Genomic DNA, 17,955 nt, shown 5'->3' on the forward strand with positions numbered 1-17,955 from the left:
TCCTTTGCATCTATTTGCATGGTGTTGCCTTGCAATGTGTGTTGCTATACCCATGCCACAGTACCACACATGGCAATTTTCACCTGTCCCAGTCTTGGGACAGGTTTCACATACACCCATGCTGTGCTGAGACCAGGCACTACCTGAGGGATGGCATAGTTGCCACACTGTGCTCGTGTTGCAATGAATGTCTCCTCATGTTGTGATTTGTCTTTGTGCGCTACTTTGTATAGCACTCATGGACCTGGCAGAGTACTGTTTCTACTCCTGCCGGAGTAGGTTGTTTACCTTACTAAACACCCATGACCTCCCACTCAAGGCAGCCCTCCTTGCACTATGATACATGAGTGCAGCATAGTGACAGTACAGCTCATGTGACAAAAGTTCAGGTTTGTACCCAGGGATAGCCAATATGGGTATGGAATGTCTGCTCTGTTCATCATTCTGTTTGTGACAGTGCCTGATGGTAAATGTGTCTATGGATATTGCCAATTCTAAGGAGTTGTACTCAGGTCAGGGCCTGAGGTAGGTTCATATTTCATTTGCAACAGTCCAAGGGGCACCTGACTGACACTGTGTAATTGTTCACCGCCTACAGCGCAGGTGGTGGTGTCAACTGTTGTTAATGTGTTATGCTCCATGGCCTGAACATGACAGGTTACCAGCAGCTGAGGGACTGGCTATGACATCAGTCCTGTGACACCAGACCTGTGATACATTCAACACTACCCTCAGGTATATTTCCAAATTTCCTCCAGTCTTTTCATGGCGGTGAAACCCCCATGCAATGGTTGTTGGTGAAGTGAAGGGCGTCCATACCTTGGCCCTTTGCCCTTTCCACTGTCTGATTTACAGGGATAGGTGCAGCGTGTCCTGTCACACCCAATGCAGGCCATAACTGGCACTGACTCCATTTGATCCATCTATATTGTCTAGTGTGTGCCCCACAGAGCTACCATGAGCAGGCATACTGCCAGCCGCCATCCCAACTTGTCACTCATACCAACACGTGGCTTGCCCGTGCACCATCCCCGCCCGTTGATGTGGAACTAACCACCATTATGTGGAAACCATACCCCATATGTTGTATGAGTGTGTTTATTTCTCAATTCCCATGTGTCTGGCATGGTTGTGTCCAAATAGTTGTGGTCTCAGTCTGTGAGAGTTGTGACCTACTGTTAGTAATCTGTGGTACATACTTTTGTATTGGCACATTTCAGTTCAGCATCAATATGTGTAGTTGAACACAACTACAGTTTAGCTGGTCTGGGTAGTGGCATGTTACCAATGATTCAAGTCCATCATGCTATTCCACCACCACCTTAGATTCCTTGTTCCATGCACCCAGGGGACACCCTGACTGCGTGATGTAGGGATGGCTGCCTCATGTGGAAGTGTTGTCTAAGTGTTGTGGTGCTACCGGCACATGCCTGGGGACTGTTGGGACAGTTGCAATGACTAGTGTGCTGTGAGATGCAGCACACATGTGTTTGGGCAATGAGGCAAGGCTGTTACAGTATGTTACAGCAAGGGACGCGCCTATGTAGTTGCCCCAAGAATGGTGTTGACTGACTACCTGGGTTCTGAGGTCTTGGTTGTGCTAGTGGTGTTGATATCACTATATGCAAGGGATTTTGTGATGACACAACCAGTGGCACAGTGATTATACATACCATCCATCCCATGTGCTGCATATGTGTATGTAGGTATTTAGGCCTGGTATTCAACGTATGTCCAGGTTGTGTATGTGTCATGGTGCATGACACTACCAAGGCATAGGTACATGTGTAGCCTACATCATCATGGTGCATTGTGTCCCTCTGCGCTTCTTTGACATGTATTGTGTGAGTCCTTTGTGCCTCCCCCTTTTTGCACATAACATTTTAGCATAAATATCCCCCAGGCAACTTATCCTGCATTTGTGGTGTTCCCTCGTAGTCTGCGCTTTTCTGGCCTGCCATTTCTGTGACGATTTCCTTTGGGATGACCGCTGCAACCATCTCCTCCATCTCATCCAAGTCCTCTTGTGGTGCTGGACTCCCACCTCCACTTTACAGTGCTCCCTTCGTGTTCCGTGCCATTTTTTCCTTTGTCCTTCTCTTGCAGTAATGACTTTGTTTCTTGCACTCACTCACTTTTCTCCTAACCTCTGCCACACTGCTGACGTTATCCACAATCTGCTCCCAGATTGCCTCTCTCCTTCCAATTGGCAATTTAGAGGTGATGAAGAGTTGATTTAGATGCTCCGTCACCTCTCTCACCAGTTTTTTGTGCTCCTCTGCGCTGAAACAACACTTCCTCTATTTCTTCTCCCTTCCCTGGGTCTCGTCTGTGTCCTGCTGGCTGGTTCCTGGTTGACTTGGGTCTCCTTGGTGTCTTGCCTGGCTTCTGGGATCCATTTTGAGGCTCCTTTGTACTGTTTGCTCCATTTGCGTCTCTTTTTGACGCTATTGAGGGCAAAAATGACACATTTCCATTTTGCAACGTGTTTCGATGGCGTAAACCGAATTAGATTAATTTTTTCTCCGTTAGCGTCATTTTGCCTTATGACACGGCACCAAGGTTAACGTGGGAAAAAAATGACTCTAAGCATTTTTTAGCACCACCCAGCGTCAAAGTATAAATTTGACACCGAGTGGCATTAAAAAATGGTGCTAGTCAGCGCTAACCTTTTTGACGCAAAACTGCGTTAGTGCAGTTTTGCATTAAAAAGTGTAAATCAGGGCCTAAGTAACTTAAGTCCTGGTTCGCAGAGTGTTGCCTGGATCAGCATCAAAGATGCGTTGTATAGCTGAGGCGATGCTTTGGTCCTGAGATGTGGCGAGGCTGTGGTGCAAGGTCCTGATGCATCTATGTTAAGGATCAAATAAATCAATCAGGATTTATAAATTGTGGCTAATCACCCAACAAGGTATCCAGAGGATCCTGTCGATGGGGCTTGCAATTTGAAACCCAGTGTCATAGGATTCTCACTGTAGAGATTAGACTGCTGGTTTTGAGCTGTAGCACCACCGCCTGTTGGGAACTGAGTCAAACCCACATTGTTTGACAAATGTTAGCCTAACCCTTTTGGCTACCTAGCAGCACCTTACCCAAACCTAGAAAGTAAAGGTGATTTGTGGCAGCTTGATGCATTATACTCAGACTTCTCAAGGAAGTCGTTGTAAAACAGATCTTACCCCTTTCTCTCATTTGCATGGGGTCTCAAACATGCAAGACAAACAGAGCAATGTAGGACAGGTTAAAATATATTTTATTTAAGCAACTGCATTCTATGTAAAAAAGCATGAGCTGCAATTATTAGGAAGATGGAAGCCATATGATTATCATTGTAACCAAGAATGTAAAACAAATAAAAAGTCCCAGCATCCTGTCACTTTAGTGAATCTAATGAATCTATGCTAAAAATAATAAAATGATACATGAAAATGAACTAGGTAGAAGGGCACAGGAAGTGTGCCCAAGCATTGCACTAAAATAGACCCACGGCATCAGGATGCAGCATGCAGTCAGTGCAATGCATCAGTTTAGAAGAGCTGCAAGGCTGCAGTGTGGAGTCTGGCGTCATTGTTACGGCTGCTGTCAATGAGGGATGCAAAGGCCTGCTCCGAGGATGTGTTGTGCAATGACGGTTCCGAAGGTGATGAAGGTTGCGGTGGTGATGTGAGTCTTTGCAATGGATTCAATCCACACAGCAGTGGAGATGCATCAGTTCTGCTCTGGGTTGTGTCAGCTAGCAGAGAAGATGTGTTGGTTCCATAGAGGCTGGCATAGTACCTTAAGCCCACTTCCAAGGGTCCAAGACTGAGGTGGCACCACTTGGCAGGGTAGATGAACAGAGGGCAGAGTCCAGCAACAGATGTAAGGATGTTGCAAACCTGTGATATCCCTGAGGATTCAGATCCGGGGGCCAGCCAACTAGCCCTTGGAGTCACTCTGGGTTCTTGGTCAAAGTGATGCAGGTTAAGTCCTTTTAACTCCAGACAAGAGGACAGAAGGCAGCAGGTCAGCACAGCAGGGCAGCTGTTCATTCAGAGCTGCAGTCCAGCAGAGTTGCAGTCTTTTCCTGCCAGAGTATCCACAGGTCCAGAGGCATACTGAGGTGGCTCTTATATACTCTGCTGTACCTTTGAAGTGAGGAGAAGCTTTTTGAGGCATGCCATTGAAGTGTACAGATGCATTGTCTCCTATGCCCTAGCACCGGACTGAATGCGGGGGGATATTCCCTGTGGTGGAGTCAGGACACAGTCTATTCAAGTTTAAGTGAGGCAGGTCAAGGCTCCTCCCTCCCACTCTGCCAGTGATGGCCCATCCGTTCACACCCAAGCTCCAATACTATGTGGCTGTCTAGAAGGAATACACAAAGCACAACTACCAACTACACCCAGTCATGTGACCGAAGACAGGTTGCAGGCACCAAATGTCTAATGCAAGAAAATACCAATTTTCAAAATTGTAATTAAAAATCCGACTTCACAAAATCTGACTTCACCATAAATTAGGATTTTAAATTAGGATTCTTGAGACACCAAACATGAACCAGTTAACTATTCCCATTTGGAAATTACACTTATAAAATGTAGTAAGGCAATCCCAATACTATCCCACAGGAGGGAAATGGCTTGTAGTAGTGGAAAATTAATTTAAGAATTTCTCAATACCTGGGCGTGTCAAACTTAAATGTACACGTCCATCTTTTTAAGTAGATTGCACCCTACCCTTTAGGGCTGTTCAGGGCCAATCTTATGGGTGACATGTGTATTAAAGTGGAAGGATTGGGTCTGGCAAAAGGTTTATTTTTTCCCAGTTGAAATGGCAGTTCAACCTGCACACACAGGCTCCACAACGGCAGGCCTGAGCCATGTTTAAAAGACCACTTTAGTGGGTGGCACAATCAGTGCTGCAGGCCCTCTAGTAGCATTTCATTTACAAACCCTTGGGACATGTAGTGCATGTTACTAGGGACTTATAAATATGGCAATTGGGTATAGGCCAATATTGCCATGTTTTAAGCAGAGAGCACAAGCACTTTAGCACTAGTTAGCAGTGATAAAGTGTGCAGAGTCCTATGGCCATCAACAATGAAGTCAGCAAAAACAGGAGGTCTGTAGGCAAAAGGTTAGGGGGGAAACCACGCCAAAGACTCCAGGGCTAACACCCATGTTGTTTTCAAGAAATCCTTTGAGATACATCTTCAACCAGTTGATCTGAAGGGGGGCATGGCCAGAAGCCACTGAGAACAGATATGGCTCCGTGAGCTCCTGCCTGCTGAGCCCCCATCACCTACCATCCTGCATCCTGAGGGTCGCAAACAGCCTAAAATACACTCCCTGTCTCAGGAGCACTGGATTTGCAGTGGATTAAGCAGATCCAAGTGTTCCTCGATACTGCCTGCACCGTAAAAAGAGGCCAGGTGCCGCCCTCTTTGCCTATGTCCAAAATGGCAAACGGGGACGACTGAGCATCTGAACCCTTGCTGCCATGCGGAGTAGACCTGGAGAGAACTGTTGCTAATGGGCACCCTTGCTGCACTGGCCCTGCTGGAAGGCAGGGTCCTGTGAGGAGGCCGAAGCAGCACCTGGGACCAGCTGCCTTCCGGACTGCCACAGAGCATAGTGAGGAGGTGGGCTTGCCCCTACCCGGAGGACAAGGTCGCATCCCTGGAAGCTGATCCTGCCCACTCACGGGGGTGCCCCTGAAGGATGGGGGGACCCCCACTGATGGCGAGGCTTACAGTGGAGGCAGATTGGGAACCCCCAAGGAGCAGCAGAGTGCAACTGGAGAGCCTTGAGTGATCAATGCAGCAGCCTCCCCGGGGCAGTGTGGGCCCTGGGGTGGCCTAACTGGAAGACAGGAAGGCCGGCCCATGCCTCATGCCGACATGACCTTGAGGACCCCCACGACTGAGGGGGTGGTTGGATGGCACCTGGTGGACCCTGGGGAGTTGCGAACTGCACTGAGTGGAGCACACCCTGATTATTCATAGACTGATTCTAGCAAGCCAGGGAGTCAAGTGCTGAGAACTTTTTTGCCTTTGGGGTGAAAATACAATAATGGTGCACTGTGTCTGTGGACATGTGTTGGGAGACCCTGGGTGGAAGAAGGAGGACTCTATGGCCCTGCAGCCTCCCTGGAGTTGGCATCCACCCTTCTGAAGCACGGGCCGCAAACTGCCCCGGACCTGCCTGGTTACCCACCTGGAAAATGAGGCCTACCTCTTCCATCACATGCGGTGACTGGGGGGGTACTGTCACTGGAAATGGCAGCCTGGTGAGCCCCGAGGAGCCTCAGTGAAAGCACGAAGAGCCTGACGAACTCTGCTCAGGTCCTGCGGGTGCTGCAGGCCCTGTGCAGAAAGCAGTGCATGCAGTTCACCTGCTGGCCACTGGAGGACTGAGTTGGGGATAGAGCCTTATGTGCTGAGCTGACCGAAACAAGCAATGAGGTTGGAGAATGGGAGCAAGCAAGTACACCTGCAGGCCTGCTCAGGAACACATATAGCAGAAGGCTTCAGGTGGAGGCGAATGAAGAGGACCCTTGCCAAGATGGCCCGTTGGGAGGCTATACCCCATTCTGTGCACAGACACAGACCCTAGATGCCTAGACCTGTCCGATGCTCATCTACACTACTGGGCCCCTGACAAACCCCATGCGCTGAGCCCACATGCCTCAAGTGAACACTATTTCAGCACAGACGCATAGCTGCCCAATTGCGCCACTACACTGTGGCACCTCCTGACTGCACCACTGTGCTGTGCTGGCACATCCGACGATGCTGCAGATGGGGAAGGTGGCCAGAAATAGGAACCCAGTGGCCAAACTCCAAAGCGACACATGAGGAGGCATGGAAAGAGAGCTGCAGAGCCAGGGGGGAGGTCATAGCCCTCGCGAGAGGCAGGGCCCACTCTTCAGGACATTATGCAGGCCCTCACAGTGACGAGAGAGGCCCTTGAGACTAAAATAGAAGACATGGGAGCTGACCTTGGCCTGCTCAGGGATGACCATAGACAGCTAGGGAAAGAGTCACTACAACTGAAAGACTGGTTGCTGATATCTCTCCGGACCTATCTAGACTGCAATCACAGCTACCTACTTTGGAGACTAAGGTCCACATGTTAGACTTTAAGGCAGAAGACAGTGAAAATAGGTCCAGAGGAAACAATATTAGACTCATCGGACTCCCGGAGGGAACTGACAGCTCAGGCACCTTTGAGCGGTCCCTCCTGGTGCCGGGCAAGCCACTTCTGGCCTCATGGCCAGCAGTTGCCAGACTTCTATACTATAGAGACCTCAACCACATATTAGCACCAGCCAGACAAAGGGGAGATAGTCAGGTAAATAACAATAAAGTTATGGTTTTACAGACTACACCATAGAGGTCCAATAATGTTGTGCCTCATTTGCAGAGGCCAAGAAACAGTTACAAGCCCAAAGCCTGCAATACGCGATGCTATCACCAGCAAAGCTATGAGTGATCACACCGCAAGGAGTACAGTTCTTTCGTACCCCGCATGAAGTATGGGACTGGCTGGAAGCCCATCCACAGGCAGGACCAAGCGGCTGAGAGGCGAAACGCCTGCCACGATGCTGCAAGCAGAAACAAGCAACCATGCGATCACAACAGGGAGCCCTGTCAGATGCTGAGATGTGGAGGGGTAGAGGGGCGGGCACTGGAGGCTGTTACAGCCCTGAGAAGAGATGATATTAGCCCCACCCCCTCTCTGAACTCAGCCCCCCTCAGCACCCTCGACTGACTCTGATTCAGAGAATTCGAGCAAATACTTGCCCATTATCACCCCAAGTACGGCAAACAAGCTCCTGTGAACCTGAGGGCAACTAACCTGGGCATATGGATAGCAATCAGGGACTTCACTACAACGTGGGAGATCACAGCTGCTAACTGGATTTTTGTAACACTGCTATGCGGCCCTAACACATTGAGATTTCAACCCAGAAATTAGGTGGGGACGGCACGGAAGTGATGAATGATCGCTGGCTGCAATGTCACTTATCCCATATGGACTGTATGAAAGTCTGTAGTACAAGGATATATGTTTTTGGGCTTTCAGCAGTTTAGGTGAGTGGGGTTATGCTACTTGTCCTGCTGAATGGGAGTCTGAAAGTTATTATTTTTGCTGAAAAGCTGCTCTGTCCCTTTCTTGCCACGCAATATGCTCAACCCAACGGGGGCTTCTTAACGGTGAACACCCCACCAGCATGGGGTCTTTTTCCCCTTAAATTAGATTATAGCCCATGGCTAACCTGATAGAGTATAAGATCCTCACATGGAATATTAAGGGGATTAACTCACTGATTAGGCACCATAAACAATTCTCACAACTCACTAGGTGTGAAATCTACATAGCCCTTCTCCAAGAGACTCACCTGGACACAAAGGAGGGGCTTGCACTAAAGCACAAATGGAGGATCAGGTTGGGAGTCCCATGACAGCTCTCCCAGTCCTTTATCGACCCTTTCGTCTGTTATGCTATTATCACTGGGAAACTGGATGGGAGGGAGATGACATTCAGAAGTATATATGGCCCCAATAGTGACTAAGCAACTTTCTTGGCTTCCATAGCCAAACACACTTATCAGAATCGGTCATACTGGGTGGAGAGTTCAATTGTATTGCGGATACAAATTTAGACAGGTGTAGGAAAGTACCATCTTGCCTGGCATGTTACCCCCATATTTCACTGTATATATGTTGTTTAAGTTGTATGTGTCACTGGGACCCTGCCAGCCAGGGCACCAGTGCTCATAAGTGTGCCCTGTATGTGTTACCTGGGTTATGACTAACTGTCTCACTGAGGCTCTGCTAATCAGAACCTCAGTGGTTATGCTCTTTCACTTCTTTCTAAATTGTCACTAACAGGCTAGTGACCAATTTTACCAATTCACATTGGCATACTGGAACACCCTTATAATTCCCTAGTATATGGTACTGAGGTACCCAGGGTATTGGGGTTCCAGGAGATCCCTATGGGCTGCAGCATTTCTTTTGCCACCCATAGGGAGCTCTGACAATTCTTACACAGGCCTGCCACTGCAGCCTGAGGGAAATAACGTCCACGTTATTTCACAGCCATTTACCACTGCACTTAAGTAACTTATAAGTCACCTATATGTCTAATCTTTATCTGGTAAAGGTTAGGTGCAAAGTTACTTAGTGTGTGGACACCCTGGGACTAGCCAAGGTGCCCCCACATTGTTCAGGGCAACTTCCCCGGACTTTGTGAGTGCGGGGACACCATTACACGCGTGCACTACACATAGGTCACTACCTATGTGTAGCTTCACAATGGTCACTCCGAATATGGCCATGTAACATGTCTATGATCATGGAATTGCCCCCTCTATGCCATCCTGGCATTGTTGGCACAATCCCATGATCCCACGGGTCTCTAGCACAGACCCGGGTACTGCCAAACTGCCTTTTCAAGGGTTTCAGTGCAGCTGCTGCTGCTGCCAACCCCTCAGACAGGTTTTTGCCTTCCTGGGGTCCAGCCAGGCTTGGCCCAGGAAGGCAGAACAAAGGACTTCATCAGAGAGAGGGTGTTACACCCTCCCCCTTTGGAAAAAGGTGTTAAGGCAGGGGAGGAGTAGCCTCCCCCAGCCTCTGGAAATGCTTTCATGGGCACAGATGGTGCCCATTTCTGCATAAGCCAGTCTACACCGGTTCAGGGACCCCTCAGCCCTGCTCTGGCACGAAACTGGACAAAGGAAAGGGGAGTGACCACTCCCTGCACCTCCCCTGGGAGGTGCCCAGAGCTCCTCCAGTGTGCTCCAGACCTCTGCCACCTTGGAAACAGAGGTGCTGCTGGCACACTGGACTGCTCTGAGTGGCCAGGGCCAGCAGGTGACGTCAGAGACTCCTTCTGATAGGCTCCTTCAGGTGTTGCTAGCCTATCCTCTCTCCTAAGTAGCCAAACCCTTTTTTCTGGCTATTTAGGGTCTCTGCTTTGGGGAATTCCTTAGATAACGAATGCAAGAGCTCATCCGAGTTCCTCTGCATCTCTCTCTTCACCTTCTGCCAAGGAATCGACTGCTGAGCGGGCTGGAAGCCTGCAAAACTGCAACAAAGTAGCAACGACGACTACTGCAACACTGTAACGCTGATCCTGCCACCTTCTCGACTGTTTTCCTGGTGGTGCATGCTGTGGGGGTAGTCTGCCTCCTCTCTGGACTAGAAGCTCTGAAGAAATCTCCTGTGGGTCGACGGAATCGTCCCCCTGCAACCGCAGGCACCAAAGAACTGCATCACTGGTCCTCTGGGTCTCCTCTCAGCACGACGAGCGAGGTCCCTTGAACTCAGCAACTCTGTCCAAGTGACTTCCACAGTCCAGTGACTCTTCAGTCCAAGTTTGGTGGAGGCAAGTCCTTGCCTCCCCACGCCAGACTGCATTGCTGGGAACTGTGTGTTTTGCAGCTACTCCGGCTTCTGTGCACTCCACGAAGATTTCCTTTGTGCACAGCCAAGCCTGGGTCCACGGCACTCTAACCTGCATTGCACGACCTCCTGAGTTGTCCTCCGGCGGCGTGGGACTCTCTTGTGCAACTTCGGGTGAGCACCATTTCACTCCACTTTGTAGTGCCTGTTCTGGCACTTCTGCGGATGCTGCCTGCTTCAGAGAGGGCTTCTTGTCTTGCTGGATGCCCCCTCTGTCCCCTCATGCAATTGGTGACATCCTGGTCCCTCCTGGGCCACAGCAGCATCCAAAAACCCTAAAGGTGAGCTTTCCAGCTAGCAAGGCTTGTTTATGGTCTTTCTGCAGGAACACACTTCTGCACGACTCTTTACGACGTGGGACACCATCCTCCAAAGGGGAAGTTTCTAGCCCTTGTCGTTCTTGCAGAATCCTCAGCTTCTACTGTCCAATAGTAGCTTCTTTGCACCCACAGCTGGCATTTCCTGGGCATCTCCCCACTCTCGACTTGATCGTGACTTTTGGACTAGGTCTCCTTGCTCCACAGGTACCCTCGTCTGGAAATCCATCATTGTTGCATTGCTGGTTTTGGTCTTTCCTGCAGAATTCCCCTATCACGACTTCTGTGCTCTTTGGGGAACTTTAGTGCACTTTGCACTCACTTTTCAGGGTCTTGGGGTGGGCTATTTTTCTAACCCTCACTGTTTTCTTACAGTCCCAGCGACCCTCTACAAGGTCACATAGGTTTGGAGTCCATTCGTGGTTCGCATTCCACTTTTGGAGTATATGGTTTGTGTTGCCCCTATCCCTATGTGTCCCCATTGCATCCTATTGTAACTATACATTGTTTGCACTGTTTTCTATTACTATACTGCATATTTTTGGTATTGTGTACATATATCTTGTGTATATTTGCTATCCTCATACTGAGGGTACTCACTGAGATACTTTGGCATATTGTCATAAAAATAAAGTACCTTTATTTTTAGTATATCTGTGTATTGTGATTTCTTATGATATTGTGCATATGACACTAGTGGTACTGCAGGAGCTTCACTCGTCTCCTAGTTCAGCCTAAGCTGCTCTGCTAAGCCACCTTTTCTATTAGCCTAAGCTGCTAGACACCCCTATACACTAATAAGGGATACCTGGGCCTGGTGCAAGGTGTAAGTACCCCTTGGTACTCACTACAAGCCAGTCCAGCCTCCTACATTGGTTTTGCAGTGGTAGGATAAGTACTTTGCAACTACTTACCACTTTTGTCATTGTACTTTTCATAAGAGAAAAATATACAAAACAAGTTCAGTGTATGTACACCTAACCAAAAAGTTTTGCTTTTCTCCTTTCACTTCTTTTCTAAGTGCTGAAAAGTACCTCTAAACTTTCTAAAAAGTTCTTAAAAAGTTTTAAAAGTTTTTTTCTGTCTTTCAAAAAGTTCTGAAAAACTTTTTCTCACTTTTTCTATCACTTAAACACTTTCTAAAATGTCTGGCACAGGCCAAACTGTTGATCTGTCCAAACTTGCTTATGATCACCTTAGCTGGAAAGGAGCAAGGAGTCTCTGCATTGAAAGAGGTTTAAGTGTAGGGAAAAATCCCTCTAGAGAACTGTTGGTTAATATGCTTGTTGAACAGGATAAGGCCAGAGGTGGCACTTCTGTTGAGAAATTAGCTGATGGGTCCCAATCTGACCCTGGGGCACCCCAGCAAAAGATTTAGAAGGGAAACTTCCTGGCCTGCCTATTAGCAGACAACCTAGCATAACTGGTACTGATGTAGAGTCACATCATAGTAATAGTGTTGTCTCACATCACAGTAAGAGTATTCCTTCTCATCATAGTAGAAGTGCTGTTTCTGTTAGCCAGGCTGTTAGGGTGCCATCTGTTAGGGACAGGTCTCCTTCTGTTCATTCTCACCATACTTCTGCTTCAAGGCATGCCCCACCCACCCACCCTGATGACAGAATGTTAGAAAGGGAGCTCAATAGATTGAGAGTGGAACAATCCAGACTGAAGCTCAAGAAGCAACAGCTGGATTTAGATAGGCAGTCCTTAGAAATAGAAAGAGAAAGACAGAAAATTGGGTTAGAAACCCATGGTGGCAGCAGCAGTATTCCCAATAGTCATCCTGCAAGGGAGCATGAATCTAGGAATCTGCACAAGATAGTTCCCCCTTACAAGGAGGGGGATGACATTAACAAGTGGTTTGCTGCACGTGAGAGGTCCTGTGTTGTACAGGATGTCCCTCAAAGGCAGTGGGCTGCTATCCTATGGCTATCATTTAGTGGAAAGGGTAGGGATAGGCTCCTTACTGTAAAAGAAAGTGATGCCAATGATTTCAAAGTTCTTAAGAATGCACTCCTGGATGGTTATGGCTTAACCACTGAACAGTACAGGATGAAGTTCAGAGAAACCAAAAAGGAGTCTTCACAAGACTGGGTAGACTTTGTTGACCATTCAGTGAAGGCCCCTTAGAGGGGTGGTTACATGGCAGTAAAGTTACTGATTATGAAAGCCTGTATAACTTAATCCTGAAAGAGCATATTCTTAATAACTGTGTGTCTGATTTGTTGCACCAGTACCTGGTGGACTCTGATCTGACCTCTCCCCAAGAATTGGGAAAGAAGGCAGACAAATGGGTCAGAACAAGGGTGAACAGAAAAGTTCATACAGGGGGTGACAAAGATGGCAAGAAGAAGGATGGTAAGTCTTCTGACAAGGATGGGGACAAATCTAAAAATGAGTCTTCATCAGGCCCACAAAAACACTCTGGTGGGGGTGGTGGGCCCAAATCCTCTTCAAATCAAAATAAAGAAAAGAAACCATGGTGCTATTTATGTTAAATAAAAGGCCATTGGACAACAGATCCCAGTTGTCCAAAGAAAAGCACCAAGCCTCCTACCACTGCAAACCCTGCTGCTACACCTAGTGCCCCTAGTATTAGCAGTGGTGGTGGGAGCAAACCTACTAATAGCCAATCCAAGGGAGTAGCTGGGCTCACTTTTGGTAACTTATTGGGGGTTGGTCTTGTTAAGGAAACCACAGAGGCTGTGTTAGTCTCAGAGGGGGCTATTGATTTAGCCACCTTAGTTGCTTGTCCCCTTAACATGGATAAGTACAAGCAACTACCCCTAATAAATGGTGTTGAGGTTCAGGCCTACAGGGACACAGGTGTCAGTGTTACAATGGTAATAGAGAAACTGGTCCACCCTGAACAACACCTACTTGGTCACCAGTACCAAGTAACCGATGCTCATAACAACACACTTAGCCACCCCATGGCTGTTGTGAATCTCAACTGGGGAGGGGTTATTGGTCCAAAGAAAGTTGTGGTTGCCTCAGATTTACCTGTAGACTGTCTACTAGGAAATGATTTAGAGACATTAGCTTGGTCAGATGTGGATTTGGAGGCCCATGCAGCAATGCTGGGCATTCCAGGGCATATTTTTGCTTTAACCAGGGCTCAGGCCAAAAAGCAAAAAGGACAGGGTGACTTGGATCCTAGAAGAATGGACCAAGTGCTCCCTAAAGCTAGGGCTAGTAGAAGTCAATCACTACCTACTATCCCTCCCTCTACAGTGGATTCTACTTCTGAGGAAGAAGAATTTCCACCCTGTGCAGAACCTACACCAGAGGAGCTGGAAGCAGACACAGCTGAGCTTTTGGGTGAAGGGGGCCTGCCAGGGAGGAGCTGAGTGTGGCACAGCATACCTGTCCCACACTAGAGGGTCTAAGGCAGCAAGCTGTCAAACAAGCAAATGGGGATGTCAGTGACTCTCACAGAGTTTACAGGGAGGACAACCTCTTGTACACTGAAGCAAGGGATCCAAAACCTGGAACTGCCAGGAGACTGATGATTCTTCAGGAGTACAGAAAGTTCCTCCTAACTCTAGCCCACGACATTCCCTTAGCTGGACATTTGGGGCAAATAAAAACTTGGGACAGGCTTGTTCCCTTGTTTCATTAGCCTAGAATGTCAGAGGACACAAAGGAATTTTGTAAGTCCTGTGAAACCTGTCAAGCCAGTGGCAAGACAGGTGGCACTCCAAAGGCACCCCTTATTCCACTGCCTGTGGTTGGGGTTCTCTTTGAAAGGGTAGGGTTTAACATAGTTGGCCCCCTTGACCCTCATACTGCTTCAGGCAATAGGTTTATCTTGGTGGTAGTGGACCATGCCACCAGATATCCTGAAGCAATTCCTCTAAGGACCACTACAGCTCCTGCAGTGGCAAAGGCCCTCCTGGGAATCTTTTCCAGGGTGGTCTTCCCAAAAGAGGTGGTATCAGACAGGGGAAGCAATTTCATGTCTGCTTACTTAAAGGCCATGTGGAAGGAGTGTGGTGTTACATACAAGTTCACCACACCCTATCATCCACAAACAAATGGACTGGTGGAGAGATTTAACAAAACTCTCAAAGGCATGATTATGGGACTCCCTGAAAAACTCCGCAGGAGATGGGATATCCTGTTACCTTGCCTCCTTTTTGCTTACAGGGAGGTACCCAAAAAAGGAGTGGGCTTCAGCCCCTTTGAACTCCTATTTGGTCACCCTATGAGAGGTCCTCTAATACTTGTTAAGGAGGGTTCGGGACAACCTTTTAAAGCTCCAAAGCAAGACATAGTGGACTATGTACTTGGCCTCAGATCAAGGATGGCTGAGTACATGAAAAAGGCCAGTAAAAACCTTCAGCCAGCCAAGAGCTCCAAAAGCAATGGCATGACCAGAAGGCTGTTTTGGTTCAGTACCAACCAGGGCAGAAAGTGTGGGTCTTGGAGCCTGTGGCCCCAAGAGCACTCCAAGACAAATGGAGATGACCCCACATAATTGTTGAGAAGAAGGGTGAAGTCACCTACTTAGTTGACTTAGGCACTGCTAGGAGTCCCCTTAGGGTGCTCCATGTCAATCGCCTGAAACCCTATTATGACAGGGCTGATCTCACCCTGCTCATGGCAACAGATGAGGGACAGGAAGAAGAGAGTGACCCTCTCCCTGATCTCTTCTCTTCCACAGAACACGTTGCTCTAGTGGAAGGTGCAGTTTTGGCAGATTGTCTTACTGCTGAGCAGAAAGACCACTGCATAAATCTCCTAGGTCAGTTTTCTGAACTCTTCTCTACTGTGCCAGGTATCACTTCTTGGTGTGAGCACACTATAGATACTGGAGACAGCTTGCCTGTCAAAAGTAAGATCTATAGGCAGCCTGACCATGTCAGAGACTGCATAAAGCAAGAGGTGCAGAAAATGCTTGAACTAGGAGTGGTTGAGCACTCTGAAAGTCCATGGGCCTCTCCTGTGGTACTTGTACCAAAACCTCATTCCAAGGATGGAAAGAAGGAAATTCGGTTTTGTGTCGACTACAGAGGTCTCAACCAGGTAACCAAAACTGATGCTCACCCTATACCCAGGGCAGATGAGCTAATAGATACACTGGCATCTGCCAAGTATCTAAGCACTTTTGATTTGACTGCAGGGTATCGGCAGATCAAATTATCAGAAGATGCAAAAGCAAAAACTGCATTTTCAACCATTGGAGGCCATTACCAATTCACAGTAATGCCTTTTGGATTGAAAAATGCTCCTGCCACTTTTCAGAGGTTGGTGAACACAGTCCTGCAAGGGCTGGAAGCTTTTAGTGCAGCATATCTAGATGATATAGCTGTCTTTAGCTCCAGCTGGGATGATCACCTGGTCCACCTATGGAATGTTTTAGAGGCCCTGCAAAAGGGAGGCCTCACTATCAAGGCTTCAAAGTGCCAGATAGGGCAGGGGAAGGTGGTTTATCTGGAACACCTGGTAGGTGGAGAACAGATTGCACCACTTCAGGGGAAAATCCAAACTAATATAGATTGGGTTCCCCCTACAACTCAGACCCAAGTGAGAGCCTTCTTAAGCCTCACTGGGTATTACAGGAGGTTCATAAAGAACTATGGCTCCATTACAGCCCTCTCTTAATGACCTTACATCTAAAAAAAATGCCTAAAAAGGTATTGTGGACAGCTAGCTGTCAGAAAGCTTTTGAGGAGCTGAAGCAGGCCAATTGCTCTGCACCTGTCCTGAAAAGCCCCTGTTACTCCAAAAAATTCATTGTCCAAACTGATGCATCTGAATTAGGGGTAGGGGCAGTCTTATCACAACTTAATTCTGAGGGCCAGGATCAACCTGTTGCTTTTATCAGCAGGAGGTTGACCCCTAGAGAAAAGCGTTGGTCTGCCATAGAGAGGGAGGCCTTTGCTGTGGTCTGGGCACTGAAGAAGTTGAGGCCATACCTGTTTGGCACTCACTTCATTGTTAAAACAGACCACAAACCTCTACTTTGGCTAAAACAAATGAAAGGTGAAAACCCTAAATTATTGAGGTGGTCCATATCCCTACAGGGAATGGATTATACAGTGGAACATAGACCTGGGAGTACCCACTCCAATGCAGATGGACTCTCCAGATATTTCCACTTAGACAATGAAGACTCATCAGGTCATGGCTAGTCTTATTGTCCTTCGTTTGGGGGGGGTTGTGTAGGAAAGTACCATCTTGCCTGGCATGTTACCCCCATATTTCACTGTATATATGTTGTTTTAGTTGTATGTGTCACTGAGACCCTGCCAGCCAGGGCACCAGTACTCCTAAGTGTGCCCTGTATGTGTTACCTGGGTTATGACTAACTGTCTCACTGAGGCTCTGCTAATCAGAACCTCAGTGGTTATGCTCTCTCACTTCTTTCTAAATTGTCACTAACAGGCTAGTGACCAATTTGACCAATTCACATTGGCGTACTGGAACACCCTTATAATTCCCTAGTATATGGTACTGAGGTACCCAGGGTATTGGGGTTCCAGGAGATCCCTATGGGCTGCAGCATTTCTTTTGCCACCCATAGGGAGCTCTGACAATTCTTACACAGGCCTGCCACTGCAGCCTGAGTGAAATAACGTCCACGTTATTTCACAGCCATTTACCACTGCACTTAAGTAACTTATAAGACACCTATATGTCTAACCTTTATCTGGTAAAGGTTAGGTGCAAAGTTACTTAGTGTGTGGACACCCTGGCACTAGCCAAGGTGCCCCCACATTGTTCAGGGCAAATTCCCCGGACTTGTGAGTGCGGGGACACCATTACACGCGTGCACTACACATAGGTCACTACCTATGTGTAGCTTCACAATGGTAACTCCGAATATGGCCATGTAACATGTCTATGATCATGGAATTGCCCCCTCTATGCCATCCTGGCATTGTTGGCACAATCCCATGATCCCACGGGTCTCTAGCACAGACCCTGGTACTGCCAAACTGCCTTTTCAGGGGTTTCACTGCAGCTGCTGCTGCTGCCAACCCCTCAGACAGGTTTTTACCCTCCTGGGGTCCAGCCAGGCTTGGCCCAGGAAGGCAGAACAAAGGACTTCATCAGAGAGAGGGTGTTACACCCTCTCCCTTTGGAAAAAGGTGTTAAGGCAGGGGAGGAGTAGCCTCCCCCAGCCTCTGGAAATGCTTTCATGGGCACAGATGGTGCCCATTTCTGCATAAGCCA

This window comes from Pleurodeles waltl, chromosome 1_2, assembly GCF_031143425.1.
Source record: "Pleurodeles waltl isolate 20211129_DDA chromosome 1_2, aPleWal1.hap1.20221129, whole genome shotgun sequence".
NCBI lineage: Eukaryota > Metazoa > Chordata > Amphibia > Caudata > Salamandridae > Pleurodeles > Pleurodeles waltl.